This window comes from Giraffa tippelskirchi, chromosome 13, assembly GCF_054371585.1.
Source record: "Giraffa tippelskirchi isolate mGirTip1 chromosome 13, T2T-mGirTip1v1.2.pri, whole genome shotgun sequence".
Classification (NCBI taxonomy): Eukaryota; Metazoa; Chordata; class Mammalia; order Artiodactyla; family Giraffidae; genus Giraffa; species Giraffa tippelskirchi.
This window is the reverse complement of record NC_137287.1, coordinates 103,982,186-103,989,350: the sequence shown is the minus strand read 5'-3', so window position 1 is coordinate 103,989,350 and position 7,165 is coordinate 103,982,186. Positions and strand designations below refer to the sequence as shown.

The window sequence follows — 7,165 nt, the reverse complement described above, 5'->3', positions numbered from 1 at the left end:
TGGGGTTGCAAGAGCCAGATGCGACGAAATGATTAAACAATAAACGTGCCTGTGTCTATATCCATATCTGTATCCTCTGTAACTATGGATTTTGATGTGTCTGTAGTGATGGTGTGCTTCTCACATAAATGGTAACAGTCTGTGTGTCTTCTGCAGGATGCATTATTTTCACTGAACGTGTTATGGACAGTTTTTGTGCCTGTATGGGTATAATCACCTCCTTCTTTTTAACAGGTACACATGCGGTATTCTGTGATGTGAGTTGGCCCATCATTTCTTTGTTGTCCCCTCCTGGTGGACACTGAAATGGTTTCCGTTGCTTTGTTTCCACAAACAGCCCTGGCCTCACTGTGCACTCGAGCAATTTCTCAGGGAGAAGTACCTGGCTAGCCCCTGACAGAGCTGAAGGGCAGGGGAGAACTTGGGCTAGCTACTCACGAACCACGCTCCAGGAAGTCTTATTCACACTCCCACCCAAGGGCGTAGACCGCCCGACTCTGTCCGTGCTCATCACCAGCACTGAGCTGTCTCGCGGGTCACACCTTTGCATCAGGCCTCCTTTGCTGGCATAATCCTTCCTCAATGAGCCTCCAATCTCTCCACTGGCTTGGCTTTGAAACCTGGGTCGCGGAGAACTTTCCCCTTATCTTGACTTGCCATTCTGGTGAGTAGCCTGCTGCCTGTGGTGATTTTCAGGGAGAAGGGGGGAACCCCACAGCCCCAGATTTCTCCCCCTTCTAAAGGCCACCCCTCCTGAAATTCCTCCATGAAGGTGAGAGGTTTGGCGAAGGCTCTGCCCCCTTCAGGAGCCCTTTAACCTGAGGTTTCCAGCTACATGGGCAGTGTGGGGCAAAGAAGGGTGGAAAGGTGGAACACGCAGGGGCATCAAAGAAACAGAACCATCCTAAGGGCCTCTTCCTTGTAAAGTGCCTCCTGCATGTCTGGTGCCACTCCAGCCTGAAGCACTCACTCTGCAGTGGGTACTATAATCCTGCAAGTGAGGAGGCAGAGGATGGTGAAGGAGCCAGGGATTGAACTCAGGCGTCTATAGCCCCAGAACCTGGGCCCTGCACCCACAGGAGCTCAGATGTGTGTAGGAGGTGGTGCTGGCTCCCCAGAGCACCTGAGACCAATGAACAATAGAAAAGTGTGTTTGTGCATGCATGCATGTGCATGCATGTGTATATATGTGCATGCATGTGTGCATGCATGCGTGTGTGTGTGTGTGTTGTGAGGAGGGAGCATCTGGAGAAACAGGTAGGATCTGGGGAGAAAGGGAAGGGCATTCCAGGTGAGTGGAAGAGCCTGAAAAAAAGCCTGAGTTGGGAATGAACCTGGCATGTTTTCTGTTTGTTTGGTTTTTATTTCTAGTTTCATTTTTTAATTGTTATTTTGACCACACCATGGAGCTTGCAGGATCTTAGTTCCCTAACCCGTGATCAAACCGAGGCCTCGGGCAGTGAGAGTGTTGAGTCCTAACTACTGAACCACAAGAGAATTCCCTACCTGGCATGTTCATGGTGAAAAAGCCTGATCTGGGTCATGGTGCCAAGGGCAGAGCTGGAAGCTGTGGGAGACCAGGTCTGCCCTGTGGGCCATGGAGGCTGGGGATTGGCTTGTAGTTCATTACCACCCTCGTTGTCACCTGTAGCCAATGACACCTGGCCTTACTAATACTGATGCCCATGATCTGTCCTTTCATACATGCGAACTCACTCTTCCAACAGCTCCAGGAGATGGACACCATAATGTCCATTTTACAGATTAGAAAATTGTCTAGACTGGAAGCCCCATGAAGGCAGGGTCAAAGCCGCTGACTCACCCCTGTATGCCTGTAACCAGAACTGGGTCTCTGCTATAGGAGGAATGGATTGGACTGGATGGATGAATGGCTAATGGGTGGATGGATGCATGGATGGGTGGGTGGGTGGATGGATATCTTTGGGCCTCCTTTTCCTTGTCTCTAAAATGCAGATAACGCTAATACCTCCCTCTAGAGTCACACTGAGGATGAAGTGAGAAAAGCCAGGGCAGAGACCTGGTGAGGAAGGGCAAGAATAATAATAACAATCGTGGCAAGTGCGTCTTGTAGCCTTGTCGTGTGCCAGATGCTCCTTCAAGGGCCTTACTTTCATTTTCTCACTCACAGCACCGGAAAACGTGCACCGTCACTGTCGCTTGCACTATTAAGATTCCTGCAGATGGCTAGGGCTGGCCCCTCCTCAGCCCTCCAGATCCAAGTCGCTTTGACCTAGTGACCCATGAGTCCCCATGGCTGACATGAGTTGCAGGGCTGGCCCAGGACCCTCTCCCCTGAAGCCGCATCTGGAGTTCTTTCTCCCATGTTCCAAGTGAAAAACCCCAAGTGTCACATGGACAGCTGGACCCACTGTGTCTGGGGATAATGGGCTACTCTAAGATCTGGAAAAGACTAGGTTCTTCGGGTCTGGGCCTGGCAGAACCTCAGTTTCTGCGTCTGTAAGGTAGACATGGTCCTCTGTGCTGTGCTTAGTCACTCAGTCGTGTCCAACTCTTTGTGACCCCATGAACTGTAGCCCGCCAGGTTCCTCTGTCCATGGGGATTCTCCAGGCAAGAATACTGGACTGGGTTGCCGTGCCCTCCTCCGGGGGATCTTCCCAACCCAGGGATCAAACCTAGCTCTCCACATTGCAAGTGGATTCTTTACCGTCTGTGCCACCAGGGAACCCCAGACATGGTCATAGTCAGATTGAATGATTCCTAAGGGCATTTCTGTCTGTCTTGGGCCCCCTGCCTTCTGACTGCTAGTCTCAGGAAACATGTTGCTAGAGGTAGTGAAGTCTGGCCTGGCCTCTGACTCCTGCCAGCCTATCTCAGGAGGTGATCGAGGGGACCTCTGGACCAGGGCATCAGCTGTGAGTTCAGGTTCTGCTCCCAGCACCTTCTAGCTGCCGATCAGTGTGGGTTAGGTTCCCACCACCTAGCAGGTGCTTGACCTCATGACCCCTCTCTCCCTTTCCCTGCTATTTGTCTGAATTTCAGTCTCCTTGTGCGTACGATGCTGTTCCTCATTGCAGCCAAGCACCAGGACTGTTGGAAGATAGTGTAAGAGGCTGGATGGGAAAGAGCTTCCCATATGGAAAACTTTGATCCACTGGGAAGATTTATTGACAGTATTTACTGATGGCTCACATGACGGTAAGTGTGGTCCAGAAGCCGTCAGGACCGGATGGTCCTCACCTGAAGGCTTTGAGGAAATCTGGGCTGCTCTCCTTCCATCACCGATGGAGGAGCAAACGGTCTTCTCCCCGGGGCTCTGATGTCTGGGAGCATGTCAGGGCTGGGATCTCTGTCAGCAAACATTTTCCCTTTTATTTTTGCACATTCATCCCATGCAGAGCCCTGGTCAGCACCTAAATGACCAGGGTCTGGGCAGGGGGGCGGGCGCTGAGGCAGCCGAAAGGCAGGCCACGCCCTCCCTCCCTCTCAGCCCCACATCCTATCACTTCTTCCCTTTTCCCTCTAACCTATTATCCCAGGGGACCTTGCCTTGCCCATGGCCCTTGCCCCTGCCAGCTTCTCCTCCCTCCCTCATGCCCCTGCCATTTCCACCTTGGCCCCCAGGGATCTTTGGAAAACAAGGACCCTAGCAGGGATCTTGGCTGAGTGCCTTCCAGATGCCCTCAACCAAGGCTTGGCCTGTGTAGAGCCCCAAGGAGGGACAGGGGCCAAAGGAGAGGAAAGGGTGTCTTGTACCCTGCAGCCTGCTGACCCCTGGCCTGCAGTGTCCCACTGCTCCTGGCCCCGTGTCTTGCGGGGTTGGGGTGCACCCCACACTCCTACCCACAGGAGGCTGTCGCAAGCCTGCTCCCTCTCCCCTCTGCTGGGCCTGCTTCTCCCCTCAGGCCCGCGATCTCCTCACCGATATCACCTACCCCTTCCCATGTTCCCCCACGGAGTGAGCGCCTTGTGTCACCGCTGTGCGTCTCTCTAAGGAGATCCTGAGCCCCGGAAGGCGGAGGTAGGCCTGCTTCATGGCTGGGGCTCTGGACCCCACGTGGTGCCCAGTGAAGGCCCCTGAGAATGCTTGTCAGACACCCGGACAAGTGGAAGCCACTCACTGGCCCCGGTGCGGCCACCCCAGGCAGTTGGGAGCATGTGTGACCTCGAGCTCAGCCAGGCTGAGCTATATTTAGACACTGGGGCCAGGGTGAGCTCCTGGGGCTGAGGAGGTGGTGGGGCCCACAGTAGGGCCCCAGAGGGACCTCCTTGTCCCGGGCAACAGTCCCCATGTGGCAGGCCCCAGCCCAGACCAGACCCCCACTGTCCCACAAGGGCTAAGGGAAGACTCTGAACAAAAGAGCTGCTCTGGCGGGGTTTTGTGTGTGTGTGTGTGTGTGTGTGTGTGTGTATGTTGGTAACTAGAAAAAATAAGTTCCGGCCTGGCTGGTCAGCTCCAAGAGTCGGCCGGGTGGGAGGGCTATGGTGGAAGTGGGGTTGGGGGGCCCGTAGGAGCTGCCTGCACGCCGCCCGAGCTGCCCGAACGGCTCTCCTCCGCCCTGCACCTCGGGTGGGCGCTGTGCCAGGCCAGGGTGCGGCCACCCGGCGGCAGGCGAGGAGGGGCTGCCCTGGCCCTGGCTGCTCGCTACCCCGCTCTCCGGGGCAGGCAGGAGGCAGGATGGATGTTCGCAATAATTACCCAGCTGCAGCTTCCCCAGAGCTGCCGCCATAGCAACGGTGCCGGGCGCCCCAGCCAAGCGGCCAAGTGGCAGGAGGGGGCGCGGGCGCTCTGGGCAGGTCGGGGAGGGGTGGCACAAGCCCCGGGCGCAGCCCCACCGGCTCCCTTTGTCAGCTCCCCTGCCTGGCCGCCCCCTCCCCAGAGGCCTGGGGGAAAGGGGCTTTGTCTGGGCACCGGGAGGCTGGTGCAGCCCAGGGGAGGCCCCAGCAGATGCCCGTTCCCGCTGCCGGGCCCGTGGGGTGAGGGGGAGCAGGTGTCGGGAGGGTTGGGGGTGCTCAGGGTCCCTGTGGCTCAGGGCTCAACTCGGGACTGGTGTTGCCACCTGGGTGCCCATGGCATACCCCAGGATCCCTGGGTCTCACCTACTACAATGGCATCTCTGGGCCTTCTCAGGAAGGGTGTTATGACCCACTCACCCATCTGCCCTGCCCAGGTCCTGGTGGAACCAGGTCAGGAGCAAGACTGGCTTTGTGGGGGGTTGGCTGTGGGAGAGGCCCCGGGCCTGGAGCAGTGTTTGAGGACTCCCAGAATTCTGCCTTCACAGCATCCATTCCCCTGGGAGCCTCCCTTCTGTGAACATTCATCTTATGAAGGGGACTGTGCTTATTTCCATTTTACAGATGAGGAAACCGAGGCCAGAGAGGTTATGTGACCTGGCTAAGGTCACACAACTAAAAAGGTGTCGCCTCAACCCACTTCAGTCTTGTCATTGCCCTGCATTGCTGCAGTGTTCATGGTGGCTGTTCTCTGTCCCCCTGTCATCTGGAAGTGTTGCCCAGGGGTTAGCTAAGAGTAAGTAGAGGCTCTGTGGCCAGAGCCTCTCTCAGCCTCAGAGTCCCCCTCTCTCAGCCTCAGTTTTCTCCTCTGTAAAATGGGGATATAATGGAGACTCCCCTGGTGGGGCTATTGTTCAGATTCTAGGAAACAGTGAGTGGAAAAGAACAGAGCCTAGCACGTGGGCAGTGTTAGCTGTTGTTATTGTTGGAAATATGATTATTTTTATTATTGTTGTTATAACATGAAGAGGCAGACTTACATGCTACCAAGGCCCCTTTTGGCTCCAGCCTCCCCGGGCTCCCCAGGCAGCTCTCCAAAGGCGTGGCCTCTCTGGAAGTCACCAGTCAGGATCATGAGCTGGGACTTGGGGAGTTCACAGCCTGGCGAGGAGGCGGTGTTAATTGTTTAATCCCACAAGTGTGTCTGGGGTGTGGGCTGTGAGGGTGAGGAAGGAGACAGACCTGGGCTGAGAAGGAGCCGGTGCCAGGCGGACTGAGCCTCCATTTACACAGAAGTGTTTGGGGAAGGCCTCTCCAGAGGGCCGGCCTGGAAAGGTCAGGAGAAGGACATTCTAGAATGTGGCTTTGCCTGAGGAACCAAAGGGAGCCAGTTATCTCACGAGCACAGAGGGACAGGAAGACTGAGGTGGTCTGGGGTTGGATCTCAGGGCCTTGTGGGCCATGAAGGGGAGTTTTGAGGTGTGATTCTAAAAGCTGTGGAAAGTTAGCAAGTGACTTTAGGTAGAAAAGGAGGGCAAAGACATTTGTTGGATGAATGAATGAATGACTGAAAGAATGGAAGTTTTATTTTGTACTGGCCAACCACAGAGCCCCGCCCCTCACCTTTCCCTCCTTCCTCTCTCGAACCCCCTCCCTCATCACTCTAGTCTTCCCTGGCTGGTTTGGTTCAGTCATTTGTCAGCTGCTGCCTTGGGAACCCACAGTCATATAGTGGAGGATCAAGTAAATAGAAAAATTCCATATTAGCCGTTTGTCCAGTACAGGGGAGTGTTCTGAGGAAAGAGAGCTGATACAGGTCAGGGCACTGCCTGAGAGGGGCATTGAAGGATCAATAGGAGTTCACCAGGCTGTCAAAGCTGAGGACATAGCACAGTCTCAGAGACAGGAAACAGCATGCTATGATGGGGAATTTTTTTTGTTTCTTAGGGCCAGTGGAAAAATAAAGATAGCTCCGTTTATTGAGCTCTGACTGTATGCCCAGCCCAGTGCTGCAGGCATGAGCTCACTGAAATCACGCAATTTAAACTCTGCTCTCTTTGCAGCAAGGGCCTATTTCACTTTTATGAATGAAGAATTGAGATTCAGATAAACTAAGTCACTTGCCCAAGGTCACACAGCAACCACAGAGCCCATGCTTTCAAACAACCAGAGGTGGAATTAGACAGACAGTGCGACCTGGGCCACAAAAGCCCCTGAAGTCCAAGCTAAGGTGTCAGGACCCACTGCTGGGGTTTCTGGAATACCGTAGTAGGGTTCTGAGTGGGAGAGGGGTGGGTCAGAGCTGTGTTTGAGAGAGAAGTTTCCATGGCCTCTGTGGAGTGTAGACGGAGTGGCTGTGATCAGTGGCAAGGCTACTGCAACAGTCCGTGAGAGGGATGAGGAGGGACTGACTCCACGGGAGTGCCTGGGGATGGAGAAGAAGGGACGCCT

The 7,165-nt window shown here is 54.9% G+C and overlaps 1 long non-coding RNA gene across 1 annotated transcript in view; it reads left to right on the top strand.

Annotated features, from left to right (window-relative positions):
• The first annotated feature begins 556 nt into the window (after positions 1-556).
• The window catches only part of LOC145533082 (uncharacterized), a 32,576-nt gene continuing 25,967 nt past the window's right edge, over positions 557-7,165 (top strand). The window contains exon 1 of the long non-coding RNA XR_014073827.1: positions 557-664. This is a non-coding gene — a long non-coding RNA (uncharacterized LOC145533082). The remainder of the gene's footprint in view (positions 665-7,165) is intronic.